This window comes from Amblyomma maculatum, chromosome 6 (genome assembly GCF_055883805.1).
Source record: "Amblyomma maculatum isolate TAMU_Amacu chromosome 6, ASM5588380v1, whole genome shotgun sequence".
Taxonomy (NCBI): Eukaryota; Metazoa; Arthropoda; class Arachnida; order Ixodida; family Ixodidae; genus Amblyomma; species Amblyomma maculatum.
The window spans coordinates 169,089,961-169,112,537 of NC_139349.1; the positions used below are offsets into that span (position 1 = coordinate 169,089,961).

Genomic DNA, 22,577 nt, shown 5'->3' on the forward strand with positions numbered 1-22,577 from the left:
TGGCGCTCGCGCTCAATTCCAGCAACTACTGAAAGTTCAGCAGCCACAGATTTGATAAGATCTTCAACCGCACATCTGTTCGCAAAACAATAATCCGCTTCATAGGAATCGGGTACCATCTCACTCCTAAATTGTGCAGCTGTTCTGCCACATGTTTGTACACAACGCGGGTGGCATGAACCCCGACTACTGTGTTCAAATGGCTGAAGTTTGCAGGAACCATCGACCTAGACAGCCTGTCTGCCATCTCTGTTTGTCGAAAACTAACGTTAGTGCATATGAATCATATTTCAGGAGTCCTAAAAAAATCGCTGCGATCGCGGTAGCGCGTCCGCTATGGCCATTTTTGATGTCTGTCAGCGACAGATGTTCACTTTCAAGCTATATATGGCGACCGTGCGTAACGTTGTCTAACTTCTCACAGCCAAATACAACAGCACTTGCTTCTTTTTCAATCTGCGAATATCGCTGTTCGTATTGTGTCACTGTTTTACACGCTGTTGTGACCGGAGTTCTGGCCACACTCCAGCAGCTGACAATGGAGGCGTACTTAGCGGACGCCAAGGTAGAAAAAAAGCAGGCAGGAGACCAGGCAGTAGGTGACTATGGCATTGGTTCTAGGAATAGCACGGGGCAGTTACTAGTTGAGTTTGCAGAGCGCAATAACTTAAGAATCATGAATACTTTCTTCAGCAAACGGAAGAACCGGAAATGGACATGGAAAAGTTCTAACGGGGAGACTAAAAAAGAAATCGAACTTCATAATGTGTTCAACCCCGGCCATTATTCAAGATGTAGAGGTGATCGGGAAAGTGCGATGCAGTGACCACAGGATGGTGAGGTCCCGAATTAGCATAAATCTGAAGAAGGAACGCAACAGATTAGTAAGAAAGAAACCCATCAACGAATTAGCGGTGAGGGGAAGGGCAGAAGAGTTCAGGAACTCGCTAGAGAATAGGTACTCAGCTCTAACCGAGGATGGCGACATTACCCTACAAGCAATGAACAATAATTTCATAGATATCATTACTGAGTTTGCGGTAGAAGTAGGCGGTAGAATAGAGAGGATAGCGGTAAGCTGTCCAAGGAGACGAAAGATTTGATTAAGAAACGGCAGAGTACGAAAGCTTCCAATCCAATAGACCAGATCGAATTGGCCGAGATATCAAAGCTAATCAATAAGCGCAAGGTGGCCGATATAAGGAAGTATAACATGGAGAAAATTTAGCATGCTGTAAAGAACGGGGGAAGCCTAAAGCGGTAAAGAAGAAACTGGGCATAGGCAAAAACCAGATGTATGCGATAAGGGACAAGGCGGGCAAAGTCATCACGAATATGCAAAAGATAGTCAAAGTAGCCGAGGAGTTCTATACAGATCTCTACAGTAGCCAAAGTAGTCAGGACCATAATGAGAATGGCGGTAGGGAAAAACAGACAGACGTTCCACCAGTGACGAAGGACGAGGTCAAGAAAGCACTAGAAACTATGAGAAGTGGGAAATCAGCTGGAGAGGATCAGATACCTACAAATTTGCTACAGATTTGCTGAAGGATGGGGGGGGGGGATATCATGCTAGAAAAGCTGGTGTTGCAAGCACGGCCTCTGGGGCGCCAGGGTTCATACCTACTCACCCTACAAGCCCCGTTGACTTTGCCTGAGTACCTAACCTATTATGGTGCGATTATCAAACCACAGCTCTTTCGACCTCGTCGTATATTTTGTTATCACTGCAATAAAGAAGAAGACATGCAAAATACCTACCCTAATCCGGCAGCTGTGGCCGACATGAATGAACCAATAGCGCTTTGTGCCCTATGCAAATCGGCGGACCATGACATGCGCTCCCCCGCTTGTCCAAAGAAGAAGCGAACGAGGCCGTTGCGCAAGCCGCCTGGAAAAGCAGATATTCCTACAAGTAATCGCTTCGCTGCTCTTACATGTAACGAAACCGACTTCCCTGCACTTCCTTTACTTGACCCACCTGCTCACCATACGTCTTCTCAGCATGGTTCATACGCACAAGCGACTCACCCTCGTGGATCAAATGGTACACCAAAACAGCCAGTGCACCAATCACATGTGGATGCCGCAGATGAAGACGCTGTTTTAGACAATGCCATTGCAGAGGCTCGCCAACATCTAGACGAACTCACCCAGCTCCGAGAACAGCGTCGCTCTCACCCCTCTCGAAGAAGTATAATACCTCGTGATAAGAATTCAGATGAATCACCTCCAATAAGCATCAAACCACAATCACGTGCAGACAACACGTTAACCCCGAAAACCCCAACAGTGGATAAAATATTATACCTTATGGAGCAGGTGACCTCCCTCATCGTAGAAGCTCTTCAGCCTCGCAATGGATAATGCACTGTCTCTGGTGGTGCAGTGGAATTGTCGAGGCTTTGCGAATAAGGCCTCTGAAGTGAACATCCGTCTTAGCGACAAAAAGCTAAAGGCGTGGGCATAACTCACTTCCTCGCCTTTCAGGATTCTGCGCTTACCATTCACCTTCCATTCCTGATCGCCTTTGTATCACCTATTCTCTCAGCCCAGGTAAATCTGCAATTTATATTCACACTTCAGTTCCCCACACACCGATCGACCTTTCACGACGGTGTAACACACGCCAAGAGGTGGTAGCACTCCTAGTTAAGCCTGTACGCACGACACTTACACTAGTTTCCTTTTATGGCCGTCCTGGTTCCGCATCTCCTAATCTTGGATGGGTTCGTTTTCTGCGTTCTATCCACTCGGGTATCCCTATTCTAGTCGGGGGAGACTTCAAAGGCGCACATACATCGTGGGGTTACCCATCGGATTCTCCCAGGGGTGCACACATCCAGGGCAGCCCTGGTAGCCCTCGTTGGGCTGTTGAACCAGATACCTGGGGTTGTGATCACAGTCCTATCTTTATCTCTCTCACTCCTTCGCGGATACGTAAAATACGCCGCAGCATACGAATAACATCATGGGACTCTGTATGCGCAGACAATCGCTTATCTGATTTCAACCCATCATCAGCATTGTCTACTCTCTCTGCTGTTCTTGCGTTCCACACGATTACCGCTACTGTGGCTGAAGACGAGCCAAACCCGGACATCCACCTCCTCAATTTTTGGGCTCTGCGTCGGCAGGCAGATCATTATGCTGCTCGTAACCCCGATGCCCCGCTCTTCACCGGGCTACTGCGCGTGCGAGGCGGTATGAAAATCGTCTAGGAAGGCAACGTTGGGCTTCATGGTGCGAGCGCCTGTCCTCCAAGCAGAGTAACCGACACCTTTGGAGAGTGTTTCACGCCATGGAGCCCTCTTCTCAAGTTTCTGATTACACAGAGAGCATTCGCCTTGCGATGAATGTAGATGAAGACGCATTTGCAAAACAGGCGGCCAGACAGTTTTTTCCTCACTGTATTTCCACCTCGACTTCTCCACCTTGCTTACCGGTTACCGAACCCCCCGATGCGATTACTTCTGACCTAACCATGGCAGAGCTGCTGACCTCCATTGAACGCCTCAAATTTAACTCTGCTCCCGGGCACGACGGCATACCTAACTCCTTATTCCGCAACTTGGAAGGGACTGCTTTGCAGGCCCTGCTTGATGCATTCAATGACGTGTGGCATTCTAGTGTAATGCCGGACGAGTGGAAGCATTCTATTGTTATTCCAATACAGAAGTCAGGTCGTCCTCCAGTATCTCTCTCGGCCCTTCGTCCAATTTCCCTGACGCCAACAATCTGCAAGCTTTACGAAAACATTCTCGCCACTCGCTTATCGTGGTGGTTGGAATCCCATGATTACTATCCAAAATCCCAAATTGGCTTCCGCCCGCAAATAGGAACGGAGGACGGTCTTGCTACTTTGGCTGCTGACGTGCTTCACCACTCTCCGCACAGTGATCTTGTTAGAACTGTGATCGCTAGAGATATAACATAGGCATATGATAACATCCTTCACTCAGCCGTGCTTGCCGCCCTAAACACTCTTGGTCTTCCTCACAGGTTTCTCCTCGCCATCCACGCCTTTCTAACAAATAGAACATTCAGTGTGCGTGTCCATGGAAAGCCCTTTGGTTACTTCCCCTCAAACAGAGGAATGCCCTAGGGCTCCGTTCTCACCCCTACATTATTTAATGTGGCCTTCATTCCACTTGTTCGAGCCCTAGAGGCCATCCCTTCTATGCGCGTGCTTGCGTATGCCGATGAGATAACCTTATGGTGCTGTCACCCAGATACGTCTGTCTATTAGGCGGCCCTCCAGCATGCGCTGGATGTACTGACATTTCGCCTCGCTCCTTTGGGTCTAACTCTTTCGCATACAAAATCCTGTTTCATTGGCTTACGGAAAGCTCCCACTATACATTTTATGATAGATAATACCCCAATTCCTCAGGTACAAACCGTTCGCATTCTTGGTCTTCTTCATTCCTCTGGGACTGGCACCCCGTGGCTGACAGCCATCCGTAACACCGCTCGCGCTACTCTAGGTCTCATTCGTCGCATAGCTCTGCGCTCTGGCGGCGCGCGTGCTCACACGGTCCGCCAGCAATTGTTCGCTCTGTCGTACAGCCGCGTATAATCTACCAGGCACAGTTTGAACGTCTCACCCGCAAACAGTGGGACTCCCTTGAGGCCATCAATTGTGAGGCTATGCGTGCAATAACCTGTCTTCTCCACCTAACACCCACACCAGTACTTCAGGAGTACGCCCCGCTAAATACGCTCACTGAACTCGTTGATCAGCGTATGGCAAACAGAGCTCGCAAACAGTCTTTAGATCTACATCATTTAATGACACTACCTCCATGGTCGTACTGCCAGCTCACGGACAATCGCCCCACTGCTTCCCCGTCGGTATCAACCGCACATCTGCCTGAAGGGTGCATATTATATACCGATGCATCACATACTGCAGAACGAGAAGTTACGTCTGTGTATAGTCCCTCTAATCGGAATCTCAACACTCATGTGACATATACCGCGGATACGTGCACCCCTTTGGCACTGGAACTTCAAGCTATTTACAATGCCGTACACTCCCTTCCACCAGGTCCTACATTCAATGCAGTTCATCTTTACACAGACTCTCTCACTGCCCTTAAACAGCTTAAGGCCGTTCGACGCACATTCCAAATAACACAGTCCATACATTTGCTCTGTTCAAAGTACCCATGTCCTGTGCGCATACACTGGATTCGCGGCCATGCTCGCGGTCCACATAATATTCAAGCGGATGCTATGACGCACATAAAAACATCAGGCGATCCACCACCTTCCCCTCTTTCCCCAGATCCTCTCCTGTACCACGTTTATGATTCGCAGGTTCTGCGCCAGCGAACACGCGCTCTCATTAAATATGGCTGAATGGGTGAGACAGCTTCAGATGGATTTAAAGAACGCTACCTCCGTAGTGAAGCCCACAGAAAAGGCACATGAGATCGACCCGCACTTCCTCCATCTGTGGGAAGCTCGAAGAGGACTTTTCCGAAGATGGCGGAAGCACCGACACAATCGGAAGCTACGGAAACGTATAGCGGAACTTGCAATTGCGGCAGAGCGCTATGCGGAAGAGCTCACGAGTTCCAACTGGCACAGGCTCTACACAAGGCTGCAGAGAACACTCGGAACGGCCAAAACGTGGTCACTCCTCTTAGGCCTTCTCGACCCATCCATGACCGAAGAGGAAACCTCTAAAGCGTTTGCCAAACTCCTTCATAAGGAAGCGAAAGATAGCACTGCAGTGCTGCATACCCTGGAGGCGCGCTATATACTGACGGGTCCCAGACCGCAATATAGAGACTACCCTTATCAAAATGAGTATTCACCCCTGGACGAGGACATCGCGGAATCAGAGGTTCGAGCAGTACTCGCGAGCCTGAGAAGGAGCACTGCCCCTGGGGCGGAGGGTATTGCATATAAGATGCTCCAGAACCTTGACGACGAATCAATAACTGCCTTGGCCAGTTATAATGACGTATGGAAGACCGGTACACTCCCGCAGGAATGGCGTCATGCTGACATAAATTTAATTCCGAAACCAGGCAAGCAGCTCGCCCTCCAGAATCTTCGACCCATATCCTTGACGTCGTGTGTTGGGAAACTGATGGAGCATGTAGTGCTCCGGCGGCTGCACCCACACTTGGAAACCAACATCTTCCCTGACACCATTTTCGGGTTCCGGCCGCATCTCTCTCTACTCAGGATGTTCACCTTCAGCTCAAAGAGGAAGTGATAAATCATCCCGGCAGGACCCAGGCCTGTGCTGTCTTGGCCTTAGACCTGAAGGGGGCCTTTGACAACGTGTCGCACGATGCCATCTTGGAGGACCTAGCGAGTTCACATTGTAGTCAACGAACTTATGATTACGTTAGGGCTTTCCGCCTGGGTATCGGACACGTATGCTCTGAACCGATACGTCTCACTGGTCGAGGCACCCCACAGGGTTCGGTGTTGTCGCCCACATTGTTCAACGTGGCGATGGCAGGACTTGCTCCGCTGCTGTCAAGAATTCCTGATCTGCATCATGTGCTCTATGCTGACGACATCACGTTATAGATCACCAAAGGCTCTGACGGCCACATGCGAGACAGCCTGCAAGAAGCAATTGAGATGACACAGCAGTACGCAACTGAGCGCGGGCTTACATGCGCGCCTGAGAAATCAGAACTGCTTGTGATACGTGCACGAGCGAGGACCCCAGTAGTCGACCGGGAAATCGAATTGCATCTCGGAGGAATTCCCATCCCTAGAGTGGATCGAATAAGGGTACTGGGCCTGTATCTGCAGAGCAACGGCAGAGCGACCTACACTATACAGCTGCTGAAGAAGCAATTCACGCCGGTGGCGCACTTGATCCGCCGTATTTCCAACAAACGTGGGGGGCTCAAGGAAAGGGATACCATGCGAATCGTGCAGGCGCTATTAATCAACCATATGACGTTTCACGGCCCTTATCACAAGTTCAATCGAACTGAACTCAATCATCTGAACATCTTTCTACGATCGGCAGTAAAGACAGCCCCGTACACCTCGACGCATCGCCTGCTTCAGCTTGGCCTCCACAATACCGCTGAAGAGCTGATAGAAGCCCAAAGGAATGGCCAACTCACGCACCTTCGAGACACTAGAGTGGGCTGGACTGTACTCCGTAGACTAGTCTACCCGGAGCCGACAACACCGCTGCAACAGAGGCACCATGCCATCTCGCCCAAACTGGCAGCTAAGATCAGGGTCGCGCCAGTCCCAAAGAATATGGACCCCGCGCTCCACACTGGTCGTAGGACCGTTAGAGTCAAGGCACTCCTGCGCCAGTACAAAGGTGTCCAGAGTGTTTTATATGTCGACGCGGCGAGATATCCATCGGGTACAGACGCTCTGGCACTAGCTGTTACGGACGCCAACGGCTCAATTAAGATTACGGGCTCCGTTCGTGGTAGGAACTCGAGCACGACGGCTGAGGAGACTGCCATAGCGGTAGCACTCGCGTTCATACACCACATGGACACATGTTACGAACATCCCACCAGTCCGACATACACAATAATCACAGATTGACAAGCTGCGTGTCGCGCCTTCGCGAAGAATACATTATCTTTCGAGGCTTCACGCGTGCTCTCACCAATACACTATGATACCTTTCCCATTAAAATTGTTTGGACTCCTGGTCACTCCCTTCCTGGCAACGAGAGCGCGCACGCGCTCGCCCGAGCAGCAACCTTCCGGGCGCTGTCGACAGAAGCAGGGGGGGGGCGAAGTAGACACGGAGGACGCCAGCACAGTTCTACAGTCTTACACCCACATTACACTATATTACCGTACACAAAGAATTCTGCCACCGCCGCACCCAACACTCACCAAGGCGACAACTGCAGACTCACACGTATACAAATTTGTACCACAAACATTTGTTTTTCCCCACCCGCTACCCAGATAAATACCCCGCCTGCCAACAACACCAACCTACACAATATCATTCTGTTTGGGCCTGCCCAAAGCCACCCGGCGGCATTCCACCTGTACTTCACCCAACCATCTCATCTTGGGGAGATGCCTTGTCCCGCATGGAGCTGACCGAACAACACTGGCTAATCGAGCGGGCCGAGAGGATTGCTGTGGCCCATGGGCTTATGGACTGATTTGTATTTATTCTTTCTGAGACCGTTTTATTCGCATCAACCCGTAAGACCAGCGACAGCTGTTCTGGCGGGCCTGCAGGATTGAGGCGGCACATGGAGCCCTGGACTTAGGGCTCCACTCAGGAAGAAAAGGAAGTTTATATAATAAATGTTTTTCCTCCTCCTCCTCTGATTCCTCCGTGTTCGCACCCTCTCCCCCATAGTCTTACTTGGCAGGAGGAGGTAACAGTGCGCCGGATCCGGACAGGGGCGGCTCTGACCCCATCTGTTCGACATCGATGGCGGGAAAAAGATCTACCAGTGACTGACAGGTGCTCTCACTGTGGCAGTCCACCTGACTTCTGCGATGTGCGTCACTGGTTGTGGACGTGTCCATCAACGACTCACATTAGGCAACGGATAATCATGAAGGTGGGCCTGCGGTGGAATCGCGATTGCGATTATGAGAAATGGACAATGAAAAATCGCTACACTGCCAACCTTCTCGAATACATGAGCGCAACTGGACTTCACTCTTTTTTTAACATTCTTTCTCCTGCATCACATTCCACCTTTCTCAACTTATGCCTTGTGGCAAACTTTTCGAAAACAAAAAAACTGGCCACCCTCTAAATGCAGTGCCTGGTGCCATCAACGGTACCGGAACCATAGAAGAATGCAAACATTATCATCATTCACAAGAGAGGGGACTCTAAGGACCTTAAAAATTACAGGCCAATCAGCTTACGGTCTGTTACGTATAAGGTATTTACTAAGGTAATCGCTAAGAGAATCAGGACAACCTTAGACTGCAATCTTGCAAAGGATCAAGCAGGGTTTCGGAAACGGTACTCTACTATCGATCATATCCATACAATCAATCAGGGGATAGAAAAATGCTCGGAATATAACCAGCCCTTATACGTAGCATTCATTGATTACGAAAAAGCATTTGACTTAGTTGAAACCTCGGCGGTGATGCAGGCATTGCGAAATCAGGGGTAGACGAACCGTACTTGAAAGTGCTGGAAGATATATATAGTGGCTGCACAGCAGCCATAGTTCTGCATAAAGAAAGTAGCAAAATTCTCATAAAGAAAGGTGTCAGGCAAGGAGACACAATCTCACCAGTACTATTCACAGCTTGTTTAGAGGAAGTATTCAGAGACTTGGAATGGGAGCAGTTAGGGATAAGAGTAGATGGAGAATACCTCAGTAATGTGCGATTCGCTGATGACATTGCCTTGCTAAGCAACTCGGGGGATGAATTGCAAATGATTGATGACCTAGACAGGAAAAGTAGAAAGGTAGGCTTGAAAATCAATATTCAAGAGACTAAGGTAATGTTCAACAGCCTCGGGAAGGAACAGCACTTTACATTAGGTAGCGAAATACTGGAAGTAGTAGGCGAATATGTCTACTTAGGACAGGTAGTAACCGCCGATCCGGACCATGAAAAGGAAATAACAAGAAGAATAAGATTGGGATAGAGCGCATTTGGCAAGTACTCGCAGATTACGACTAGCAGCTTACTGGTACCGCTCAAGAGGAACGTATACAACAGTTGCATCTTGCCTGTACTCACCTATGGGGCTGAAACTTGGGTGCTAACCAAGAGAGTTCCACTTAAGTTGAGGACAACCCAGATGGCTATGGAACAAAAAATGGTGGGGGTAACATTAAGAGATAGAAAGCGTGCAGAGTGGGTCAGAGAAATAACTCAAGTTACCGACATTCTAGTGGAAATTAAGCAGAAATGGACATGGGCAGGACATGTAGTGCGAAGAGAGGATAACCGATGGTCGCTGAGGGTAACAAACTGGATTTCAGGAGAAGGAAAGTGTAGCAGGGGGCGGCAGAAAGTTAGGTGGGCGGATGAGATTAAGAAGTTCACAGCGGTCAAGTGGATGCAGCTAGCACAGAACCGGGTTAAGTGGAGAAATATGGGAGAGGCCTTCGCCCGTCAGTGGGTATAATCAAGCTGATGATGATGATGATGACCCCGCCGGGGTGGCGCAGTGGTCACGGCGTTCGACTACTGTTCCCAAGGGTGCGGGATCGATTCCTGGCCTCGGCGGCCGCTTTTCGGTGGAGGATAAAGCAAGGCGTCCGTGTGCTGTGCGATGTCAGTGCACGGTATAGAACCCCAGGTGGTCGAAATGTCCGGAGTCCTCCACTACGGCGTCTCTCATAGCCTGAGTCGCTTTGGGACGTTAAACCCCCAAAACTAATTTCTCCAGTCTTTTGCGCCGTTCGCCATCAGCTAAACTCTCCTTTACTTTCACGCCGAGCCCATATACGTTCACCGGAGTTCTGTAATTCGTTTAGAGAAAAGGAAAGGCGCAGCATCTGTCACGCGGAAGGCAAGAAGCGCCGCCCGGCGGCGTTGGAGCCCATTCGTTCCCTTTTGGTCCTCATCGCTGACGACAGATGGGTGACGTGGCATCCTTGACGTCACCCTAATTGAGTGGCTTAACTCAAGGCTGAAAGAACGTAGTATAGATATAATATGTATTCCAGCGCACGAGTCTATTGCAGGAATTGAAGCTGCAAACGAGCTTGCTTGAGCTCTCTAGCACCGGGCGGCCGTAGAGCAGCCCTCTCGCATAGACATAAAAGCTAGCTTGATTTCTTACAACGAGATCACGGAACATTATAAGCTGAGCAGGAGGGTCTATCCACCACCCGACCGTTCCCTCGGAAACAAGGAGGCAATTTCGTGGAGGAGATTACAAGGGGGATATCATATAAGCCCCTTCTGGGTATACATGACAATGTCTAAATAGGAAAAAGACCAGCATTGTAATAACATGCGGGGAGAGAAGCACTCTCGACCATGTAATTTGGGAATGTGTTCGCAGCCCGGGCGCAGAGCAAAAGGTAAAAGATAGAAAAGCTTGGGAGACCTTGCTGCGGAACGAGAACCCCATTTAACAGCAACAAGCTATCCGCCTGGCGACTGAGGCCATGAAGCAGCAATGTAACTTAGTTTGCGAGGCTCCTGAGAGGCCTGCGTGCCGGGGGGGTCTAAAAAGGAGTTTCATTTCGGTGGAAATAAAACGATTTCGTGATGATGCTGATGGTGATGATTAACTATTTTAGTCTTTGGTACTTTCAAATTGTGTGCCAATCGCAGTATCTGTCACTCGCGGAATCCCGCTACCATCCTCACGGTAGAAAAGAGGAAATAACTAGCGTTTCACGACCCGGGGCGTAGAACAGTGGTACAGCGCTCCGCTGGGGATCGAAGGGATGGAGGCTCGATTGCCTCATGGAGACAATTTTTCTTTTTAATGAGGAGGAGTCGTACACCTCCTAAGCGTTGCTAGGCAACGACCGAGGGGGCAGCGCAGCTGGCCTCCACTTTGACGTCACTCGATCGCGACATACGCGAATCTCGGCTCCGATCTTCGTAGTGAAGCTTTTCGCTTCAAAATATTTGCCAGCAGCCTTGATGCCATGTCATGCTTGTATAGTATGCGACTAATCATAAGTCTATTTCAAAGTGGTTATAGAAGAAATTATATAGCACGCCTATGCAGGCAACTATGGCGCGAAACAAGACGATGGTCGTATTAAGCCGGTTCTCCGGCAAATATGATGACTCCCACCGCAATAAGTGTCCGAGGAGACCTTTGTCAGCGCCTTTCGGGCCACAACGCACTTTTGCTTTTGCGTTTCATCTACATGGAGCGAGTTGTGCGATATAAATATAGTCACACATATGCCAGATTCATCACTAGTCTTGGATGTGTGCTTCGTCCGACGTGGATCTGATTCCAGTCATTTAATGGGAGCCGGACGAAATACAGGGACTTGAATATTTGGGGGCTGGGATTTAAAAAATTCCTATGCAAAATCTACTACCCCATTCGAGCTGAAATAACGTTCACAAAGTATCAAAATATCGTCTACGTTATCTGATAAGTGATTCAACATCGTTACTTGCCTAGATTTTCCGAAATCTAGGAAAAACTGCTCTCGGTGGCGTGCACAATTTTCGCAGAAGAGAGTCGAAAAGTTATTTTGACATGGTGCGTCATCTGTCGGTCAGCGAGGCAAGCTCCATCCCGGCCGTTGGCGCGCTTGCCTCGCTGCCCGACAGATGACGCACCATGTCAAAGCAGCGTTTCGACTCTCTTCTGCGAAAATTGTGCACGCCACCGAGAGCAGTTTTTCCTCTATTTCGGAAAATCTAGGCAAGTAACGATGTTGAATCACTTACCAGATAACGCAGACGATATTTTGATACTTTGTGAACGTTATTTCAGCTGGAATGGGGTAGTAGATTTTGCATAGGAATGTTTTAAATCCCAGCCCCCAAATATTCAAAACCCTGTATTGTACATATACTAGATGAGGTTTCGCTTTTAACTAAACATCGTATGAAATACTTGTACCTGAAAAGCATTTTCTTTTACCTTTCGCCGCACAATATCTTTAGTTGGTTACGCGCCAATGAATATAACAATTTCCCCCTATCCTGCTCTAATCGTCGGTCACTCATGATAAACTGTTTTCCGAGGTCTGTAAAGTCAACAGAAGCCCATCACATCCGACGACAAAGACAAGATACGGTCTACTACATGAATATTCTTGCCTTTTTATATAATAGAACAGGAAAGAAAACTCGGCATTAAAAATGTGGATTGAAAAAAAAAATACAAATCAAGTTTTTCTTGTTTATTTCTGAACCCGTGTGAGCTATGCCTGAACCGGAATGTAATGGGCCTCCGGAGCCGAACCCGAAAGGCGTGAACCCGAACCGAAGGCGAAAAAATTCCGGTTCGGCACTCTGGTCGCCAGCTACTCGCGACGTGGCGAAGCCAAAAAGTTCTATAAAAAAAAAACACAACCACGACCTAAACGTTCACAGCAACCGGCTCACTTGTTGATCACAGTCGATGAAGCCGTCCGCAGGTCCCCGCGCATGTCTTCGAAGAACATTCACCACATAGTGAATGTCTTTTTTTTTTTATTTACAAAACTGTGAGACATCACGGACTGTTACAGGTTGGGAAATGGAAAACAAATAATACAGAAGAAATGCAGGCACATTACAGGAAACACAATTCTAGTTTTCTTTCGAATACCTCAGGTGATTTGGTGTTATAAAGGACGTGCGGATTCAGATTATTAAATTCAACAATGGTTTTCGGAAGGAATGAGTATTTAAACAGGTCAACCCTAGCTGTGTACGGCATGATGACAAATGGGCTTATAGCCGAAGCAACGGCGAATCTACTATTATTTATATAACCATGTAGACAGTGCGCGGAAAAAGCGTTTGTTTTCGTTTGATTCACTTGCTTTCTTATGCAGAGAAAGCTCAAGTTCATGCAGCAGCCACAGAAGAGACGTTTCAATATTCTGCGTTCTAGATGCCATAACAATTGCAGAAAGCCGCGCCTACTTAGAGAGCGCAGGTTACTGGAAGCCTTCGCGGTGATGCTTGTAGACGGCATCTGTTCGTTAAACCGATCTGTTGAAACCTGCATTTGTCCCTGAAAAAGCAGAAAGCATTTCATGTCTGCTATTCACATATGAGCTCCGGACACTTTACATAAAACGTGTCATGGGCATAAGGAAATTTGTTTTCCATTCTTTCCAAAATTTCTGGAAAAAAGAAAAAAACACCCAAAAACCGTTTCTTTTTCTTTTTTTTTGCCGGGTGTTCAAAATTTAAGGAAATTTTCCATCTTTACGGAAGCGTATCAATTTGAGGCGCTTTGAGAGGTGCACCATTCACTGCATTTTTAAGGTGTACCTGGCCACTATAAGCCCATTACACAATACGCTTGTCATAACACGCCTTCTATACCAGATATACACATAGCAATACACAACGCACAATACACGAAGGCTCAACCGAGTGTGACGAAATAAACCGACCCGGTGTGACACGTACTAGACACCCCAAAACGAGGCGCGAAAGCACAGACTCCCAGAAACCGGAATTTACTGCGATTTGCAGCGGTGCCGCGAACGGTTTTAAACTGCGGTCGTTACTAATCCGCGGGTTGAACGAAACGCGCAACACATTCAAGTGTGCCCACGGTCTGGACACTCCACACCTCACCCCTACACAAACTTGTGCGACGACTAATTGCATCAGCGGCAAGTGTATTCCAGTGGCAATGGGAGACGTATTACCGGCAGCAACACGGCTAAAGAACAAAAACTATGTAACTAGAGATCCCAATAGAGAATCGCCACTTAAGTTTTCCGGAGATAAAAGCGATCTGAAATGAGTGGTGTGAAAAGTACTCACCGCTGATCTCGTAGCCTTGGAAGCCTCTAGAAGCGAGTCCGCACTTTTCGTAAACAACTTTGCATCAAGTAAGTCTAAGCTCGATTTCTGTTCACTGGGCGAGGGCTGGAACATGGCACACATCCCAAAACGTCACTGAGCACCCAACGTTCACGGAGTCTAAAATCCATAGAGGCCCGTCACTCACACATCCCACCACGAAGAGACGCCGACGACGACAGAGCAGGCCGCATACTTGCGTCCTCGCACATGCTGACGGCGCTTCGATCGGCGGGCGCTGATTGGTCCACCGCATCGAGAGACAGTCATGCGATGGAGCGCCGGAACACTCATTGGCTGATCCTTCTAGAGTCGGGTTGCGCCATGGTTGCGCAATGTACAGAAGAGAACGAAGGACGAAAACGAAAAGAAACCGCGAAAACAAAAAAGAAAACATAGCATGGCGCATTTCTGTTTTTTTTTTTTTTTTTCACTTTAGAGAAGTTATAGGAGTGGAAGTGGTGCGTTTAAAGTGAAGCCAGCGTGCCTAAAAGTGATTTAGGCATGCCGCGTACGGGCCTTCTTGCAAAGAACGCATCGCCGAAAGGTCATTCCAAATTTATAGTCCAATTTGCAGCCCTACGCTACATAGCACTTCTCTCGATATCTTCACTCTTTAATATCGTATGCCATAAAATTTCAAGGAAAAGCTTTTATTAGTTGGTTCACAGGAAGGGAAAGGCGCAGTAACTGTCACACTTGCTCTGAGGATACCCGACCCACGCCGTAAGGAAAGAGAGGAGGGTGGGAATGAAAGTGGAAAGAGAGAAAGAGGGACCGTAGTGGAGGGCTACGGAGTAATGTCAACCACCTGGGGATCTTTAACGGGCGCTGACATCGCACAGCGCACGGACTCTACTTCGTTTCGCCTCCATCGAAACGCAGCCGCCGCGGTCGGGTTTGAAAGTAGTCTAGGCGGTGTTGTTTGAACCCGGGAACTCCGGCACTGTAGTCGGGCGTCTTACCACTGCACGTGCATAAATGCGCTGCGTAGATTGTGTTGAGTATAATAGCCTGAAGTGTTCTATCATTGAATAGCTTACGTCGAGTATAATTGCATTGCACTTATTTTAATTGCCGTTAATTAGTTATTTGTAATAATTCCAACTTTACGCGAAAACATCAAGTGATATATAGTTGAATAGCTTATATAGAGTACAATATATTGCCCTATAGCATTTAACGGTGATAGTTAAAGGTCCCATGAAAAGCTTGAGCCGAATTTAAGAAAGGCGCAAGAGTTATCGGTATTCCGTCACTAGTCAGCACAGCGCAAACATTTTTGGGCTAACTTCTTTAACAACGCAGATATTCCATATTAAAAATGATGCTCCTCCTCTCCCGTCGGCCTACCCCTCAACACACAGGCCGCAACGGGCGGACTAAAAAAATGTTCAGCACGACGCCCGCCCATGGTTTGTCACGAAGTGACGCCACTAACTCTCGGTTTGTTTACTTCCGATGGTGCTCCGATTTTGTTTGCGTTCCGTGCACCACCTAGGTTTCGTGCGTCGGTTGGCACGGTCTGCATGGCTCCCGAGCTCAAAGCGAGGCTTCGCGAAGCTGCCGCCGAGTTGGTCTTTGATCCCTACGAGTACTCCCCCTTTCGTGACCCGCTGGAGGACAGCGACGGCAGCAGCATGTCATCGCCTGGCCCGTCTGAATCATCCGGTGGCGACGGAGACGACGGCGTATACCATGGTGCGTTCCGTGGCGCGCGCGCTACCGCATATAAGTTATCGCAACTTTATTATTTCACAAAAGACCGTTCGGCGACTTCTCATATTTTAAGTATAGGCAGATGCCGCTGCGAAAGCATGACCACGCCTGAAAACGTATGCTGCTGCAGCGTTCCGGAGGTGGTGGTGCGAAAACAGGACGGCGGCCACCCAGCGTTCCGATGCGTTTCGGACCAACACCCTCTTGACTAAGGCCCTTCCACGGAGGCCGTGACGTCACGCCAGTTGCCCCCAGCACCCCGGATGCTGCTTTCCGCCACCTTGCGTTCGCGTTGAATCTGGCGTGGCTGCTTGTTATAATGACACCCAGATGCGCGTCTGTTGCAGGCTTTTTCCGTTTCGGTAATTATTAAGGGAGCTTGACTAACACTCGAGTATATTTTCTTTTTCGCACCACCGAGGCATGCACCGCCAATATCTAAGGGAAGGGTTGGAAGCGGCCAATTTCATTTTTTGCTTAACATCTTTTTTCTGTCCACAGCTTTATCTTTTTTTGCGCTGTACTTTGAATATGATCGTTTTTCATTTTACAAAAGCTGTTCAAAGTAACGTTTGTTGCGGCACGCACTGCATGCCGCACTAGAATTTCTGGTGTGGGACCATTTTTATAGGTTTCCAAGGCGACATCTCGCAGACATGAAAGGCCTATGCGGCTAGCATGCCGCCGGATTTGTACCTTGTAGGCCGTCATTTCACCTGCCACCGCTTGGGTGGTTGACATCGGCATGGCCCTACGGGGCTGGGACTGGTTCAAGTAAGCTGAGCAGTTCGGGTAAATAGGTGGTACGGCATTGGACACCAGATGAAACTTGTCAGTGTCAACTGTCATTGTCTTTCTTGTTGCTGTATCAAAGTGTGATAGCTTCTTCATGTCTTTCTCTTGGAAGTGAAGTTCACAAACTTGAGCAACGTATGAATGATATGTAGTCACCTATTGGCGGTATACAGACACACTACTACATAATTTGCGTGCTATTAAGTAGTCCAGCATACTACTGCATACTTCTGTTCATTGTGCGCGCCCTGGTCAAAGTTCTCTAAGACAGCCAGTCTTTTCACATCAAACATTATTTAAGCGCTACCTGGCCTTCTGGTCGAGCACGTGGGACATGAGGAGTACGGAATAGACTTGTTTCTCACCATTGAGTGCGCGCTGGGTTTGAAATACCTCCGCGGGATGACTCTAATCAACGATTAGTTTTTTGGAAGAAGGCAGCAGAGCAGGTAGCAACACACAACATAAGAAGCACACGCAAGCACAAGGACAACGCTTCATTCCTTCTGGCATCCTTTGGAAACGTGAGAACAGGCATTTTGGGACCAGTGTCATAGTTCCCGCGACACCCAGGAACACAGCACCACCCCATGTTACGCCACGTCAAGTGTAGACTTCTGCGAAACGCCATATCCTCGTTTCAAGCACCGGTGATGCTGGTCACACTTCAATATTTTGCACGTACTGATACATTCAAAAATGCATGAACACGATTGAAAGCACACTTGAGCTTGCGAAAGCAACCCAAAAATAACGTCAACGCGGAGCTGTGCAGCACCAAACCTAACCAAGAGAGTAGGCAGCGAAGACTAAAAAGCTGATATTTAGTTGCTCAAACATTTTCGTTCGAACCTGTTTTCGCGAACGTTCGGAAAAAGCCTTCATTGGCTCATACTGTCGTCGAACAAAGCTGTCCGGGCGAGTGGCGCACCTGACTGGTCGGCAGAGAAGTGACATCACCAGCCATCAAAATCGAAGCGACCAACCAGAAGTCTCATTTTGTCTTGCGTTCCTGCCATCTGCAATCCCACACTTGAACGCGCGCCAAGGAACGCCATGCGACAGGAGCGATGGTGTACCGTCCAAACGCCAACGGTGTTAGGAGAAAAGGACAACTAGCGTGACGTAGACGGCTGGGGAGAGGAAGATGTGAGCAGGCCTTGTAAACGTCTAGGTGTTGGTCTCATGCCAGAAGTCTTTCGCACTGTGCACATTGCACTGCAGGAGGAGCGGGCGAACGCTGGAGGAGATAGCCGAGGCTCAACGCGCCGCACAACTCGAAAGACTCTCTATGACCAAGGCCGGCCGGAAAATCCTGGACAACCTAGGAATTGGATATCAAGGCATAGAGCAGACGCAGCTCCCCGTCCCCGATGAGATCAGGCGCAACATCAGAGTGGACTCGGTACCGAAGAACATGCACCCGAAGTATAACAAAGGGAGGAGAGCAGCGAGAGCCAATGCGCTGATAGACCAGCACGCGGCCGACACACACGCACGCTACGCTGACGCGGCTGAGTACGCCAAGATACACGGCTTCACTACGGTCGTCGTCGACGCGACCGGCACCGTTCGCACGACGGCCAGCACGAGATGCACCAAGGCAGAGCAAGCGGAGGAGGTGGCCATCGCCCCGGCCATCGCCGACCGCGACTGCCACACAGTGCTATGCGACTCGAGGCAGGCGGTGAGAAATTACGCCAAAGACAGGATAGCGAAGGAAGCGGTGCGCATACTGCAGGCAACCAAGAACGGCGATGGCAGCAGACAAGTGAGAATCAAGTTGTTCCCGGAGCAAGTGGGTGAGGAGTCAGACCGCAACGCCAACCACAACGAGACGGCACACGCCGAGGCACGCGCGCTAACGGACCGCGCCTTGGTCGACTGGCCGCTGTGGTTAGGCACCCAGGACCGAATGACCGACTACAACGAAATAACCAAGGCGTTCCGCCTGGCTCGCAGAACTCTTCCATCCCCTTGCTCGGGGCTCAGTCGAGAACAAGCCGTTTTATTCAGATAGCTACAGACGGGCTCACTCCCTAGCCCGTCGCTGATGCACAGAATGTATCCCGAGACGCACCCGACAGACAAATGCAGAGTCTGCCGAACGGAGACGGCTGGCTTCGCATACATTCTGTAAAATTGCAACAAGTGCCAGGAAGAAGCTAAGTCTGGGAGCATCCTGCCGCGACTGGAATCAGCCGTAGGGAGCAACAATCAGACGAACAACTATGGGCCGTCCAGCAGGTCATCAAGGCGCTGGCCCGGCAGGGAACCAGCGAGCCAGCCACTGCGAGCGGGGACCCAGGCCGCGCGGCCGGTGCCCAGAGGACGACGTAGGCCCAGTCCGGAGCGCACGCGCGACAGCGCGAGTTCTACTGCAGGCCCACATAACCGTCTTACCAATCCAATGTGATCCATTTTCTGTAAAGCGTAGTATTTTCAAGCAATAGCGCTTCATATCCTACCGCTTGTTCACGAAGCGCAAGAGGTCGCTGACAGACTTGGACTGCCGGCCACCTGGAGCAGCTGAATGCAGCCCAAGGCAAATACCAATCGCTGACAAATAAAGTTTTTTCTTTCTGCCTCTCAGAGCAGTTTCGCACATACAACTGACCATAAGACGCGGCGGCAGTCCATCACTGGGACGACGCAGACGGGCGACACTCGAAGGCGACGGTCCTTCCAGTGAAGCTTGCTGTCTGAGGATGTGGTGCCGGCGGTGGCGGTCAGGTACCCACCGGGAGTACGCGGCAGCTCGGGTTTCCTTCTCCGGGAGCGAACTGTTCGGACTGACTTTGAGATCTCGGCGGCTCCTTTTTAAACCCTTGTCGACGATGCCTTGTGCGCAGGGTCGGAGTCCGAAACAAAACACACTTAGAGCGCACAAAGTAGTTCACTCACAGAGGAAAGCTCACGTAGACACACTACACTTTTCACTGCATCACCGCCCCCCCCCCATCTTAGGTTTGAAAAAAATAACGCACAACGAAAACAAGTCACGTACGTCCTGACTGCGGTTCTTCTGGCGGTCCCATTGCTAGGGAAAAAGAATATACGGATATATAAAGGAAGCGCTATACTTTTTAGGTAGTAGGGATGACTTTGAGTTGGGAAAGTACGACACAGGCAGCACGTACTCTTCTGCTCGAGCATGCAGATAGTTGGAGCTAACACAGGGAAAGCTATACTGTTCCGAGGCAAGGCAACGTGCACGTACGCGTTCTTGCGCGCCCGACCGATGGTCACATATACAGGTCCCGTGAACATATGGGGTTTACAGAACAACAATTCAGCGTGTGTATAAATGCAACATGGGCAAATTAATGGATGCTACCTATTCTGTGACACGGCCCCCAACTTTCGGAATATTATCGCATAATATTGTATACACACAGAAGGCGGCACATGGACCTATACTATACACAAGTAAGCTTTCGGTACGAACCTGACCGTTATGTAAAACTAGCACATAAGTCAACGTACACGTATGATACAACATTTGAATGTCAATACAGTGAATATTATGCTAAAGAATCGATAACCTGCTAAGATAATCGGCTCCCACGTTTTTCTTGCCCTTTATATGATCGATTCTGAACTGATACTCTTGGAGCAGCAAGTTCCAGCGCAGAACCCTGCTCTTTAGTTGCTTGGCCCGTTCCATGTAGCTCAGTGGTTGGTGGTCCGCTTGAACAAGGGAGGGCACCCCGTTCAGGTCGCTGGAAAGCTTCTGAACCCCCCAAACCAATGTGAAGCACTCTCTCTCTCGATTGTGCTGTATGCTGCTTCCCTGGAAAGCAACTTTCTACTAGCGTAAGCCACTGGGTGAAGCATTCCGCCATGCTCCTGCATTAGCACCGCGCCGAGGCTGGTGTCAGAGGCGTCTGTGTGCAGCACGAACTGCTTGGAAAAGTCTGGGAGTCGTAGTATGGGAAGGGTAGAAACTCGCCGCTTGTGTTCTTCAAAGGCTTCATCATGGTGTACCGGGCTCCACTTTACGACGTTGCTCTCATTCTTTATTATGAGCTGGGTGAGGGGTTCGCTTATTCGAGCATAGTCTGGAATGAAGTCGCGGTAATAGCCACTCAAATCGAGGAATGCTTGTATCTGATGCTTTGTTGGAGGAGTTGATGCCGCCTGAATCTTCCCCAGCGTTTCCCAAGTGACGCCAGTTCATCTCTACCGATGCCATTCACGAGGAACTCGAAGTTCTCCATCCCGAACTCGCATTTGCTGGGTCGCACTGTCAGACCGGCTGTTTGGATCCTTGCAAACAGCTGTCGTAGCGAAGAGAGATGCTCTTCCCACGTAGTACTGGCAACCTGGACATTGTAATAATAGTGTTGCACTCCCGGAATTCCTTCCACAACACTCTGCATCAACTTGCAAAATACTCCGTGGACTGTCTTTATGCCAAACGGCACAGACCAAAATATGAAGAGTTCCGCAGTTGTTGAAAACGCAGTGTTGAGCTTGGGCTCTTTGGTCAACGGAATTTGCCAATATCCTTGGACGAAGTCCACCTTAGAGAAGTATTTCTTCTCTCCGGCTGTAGCGAGGACCGAGTCAGCTCTGCGCATGGATTCCGAATCGGTGACTCAGACGTCGTTCAGGCGCCGGAAATCGATGCAAAGCGGTTCTTGCCGTCCGGTTTCTTCACCAAAATGACTAGATAATTGTAAGGGGACTGCAATTTCTCGATTATTCAGAGTTTCTCCATCTGCTGTACTTCTCTTTCGACACCTTATCTCGTCGCGAATGGAAGGGGATATTGCCTTACGGGCACCGGAGTGCTGGGGGTGAGCTCTAACCAACATTCAGCCCAGTTCGTCTTTCCCGGAACGTCGTAGAAAATGCGAGCGTGTTCTGAAATTAACCTCGACGCTGCTGTCATTCATCCACCATCAAGCTATCAGAAAGCTTCACGTCAAGCCGGAATAGGAATAGCCCCATCGCTGTCCGATTCAGTGATGCCGCAGACCGCGTGACATACCCTTTCTCTTGGCTCGCTTTCTCGCTCCTCGCATCTTTTAGGCAGGTTGGCGTGAAACATCCTTCTTCCTCCTGCTGTCTCGATTACGTAGTCTGCCTCACCTTTCTTTTCTTTGATCTCGAAGGGCCCCTTCCACTGAAGTAGTAGCTTGTTGGTGTCGGTAGGTAGCAAAACCAAGACCTTATCTCCATAACCGAACATCCTTCCTTTGGTGTTTCGGTTGTGCAGTTTCGCGTAGCGTGTTCCGGCCTTTGCGAGCTCCTCGTGCGCTAGCTTACAAGTTTCTTCAGGACGATTTCGGTGGTCGAAACCATGTTGATACGTTGTCTTCGCCTCCTCGTCGAGCTGGCGGTTACTCCACAACTCCTTCAAAATCGCCAGGGGTCCTCTCACTTGTCGTCCATACAGCAACTCAAAGGGTGAAAAACCGAGACTTGCTTGCGGCACTTCCCTGTATGCGAAGAGCAACGGCGCTAGGCAGCGGTCCCAATATCTAGGCTTTTGGGCGAACATTCTCTTCAACATTGATTCCAGGGTGCCGTTAAATTTCTCGACTAACCCGTTCGCCATCGGGGGGTACGATGTCGTGTGAAGCTAGCATATCGAGAGAAGCCTGGCCACCTCCTTCATCAAGTCAGAAGTG

General features: G+C 49.5%; 1 pseudogene; it reads left to right on the forward strand.

The window, feature by feature from the left end:
- LOC146187378 (uncharacterized) overlaps positions 1 to 19,278 on the forward strand; it is a 289,128-nt pseudogene extending 269,850 nt beyond the window's left edge.
- Positions 19,279 to 22,577: the final 3,299 nt, after the last annotated feature.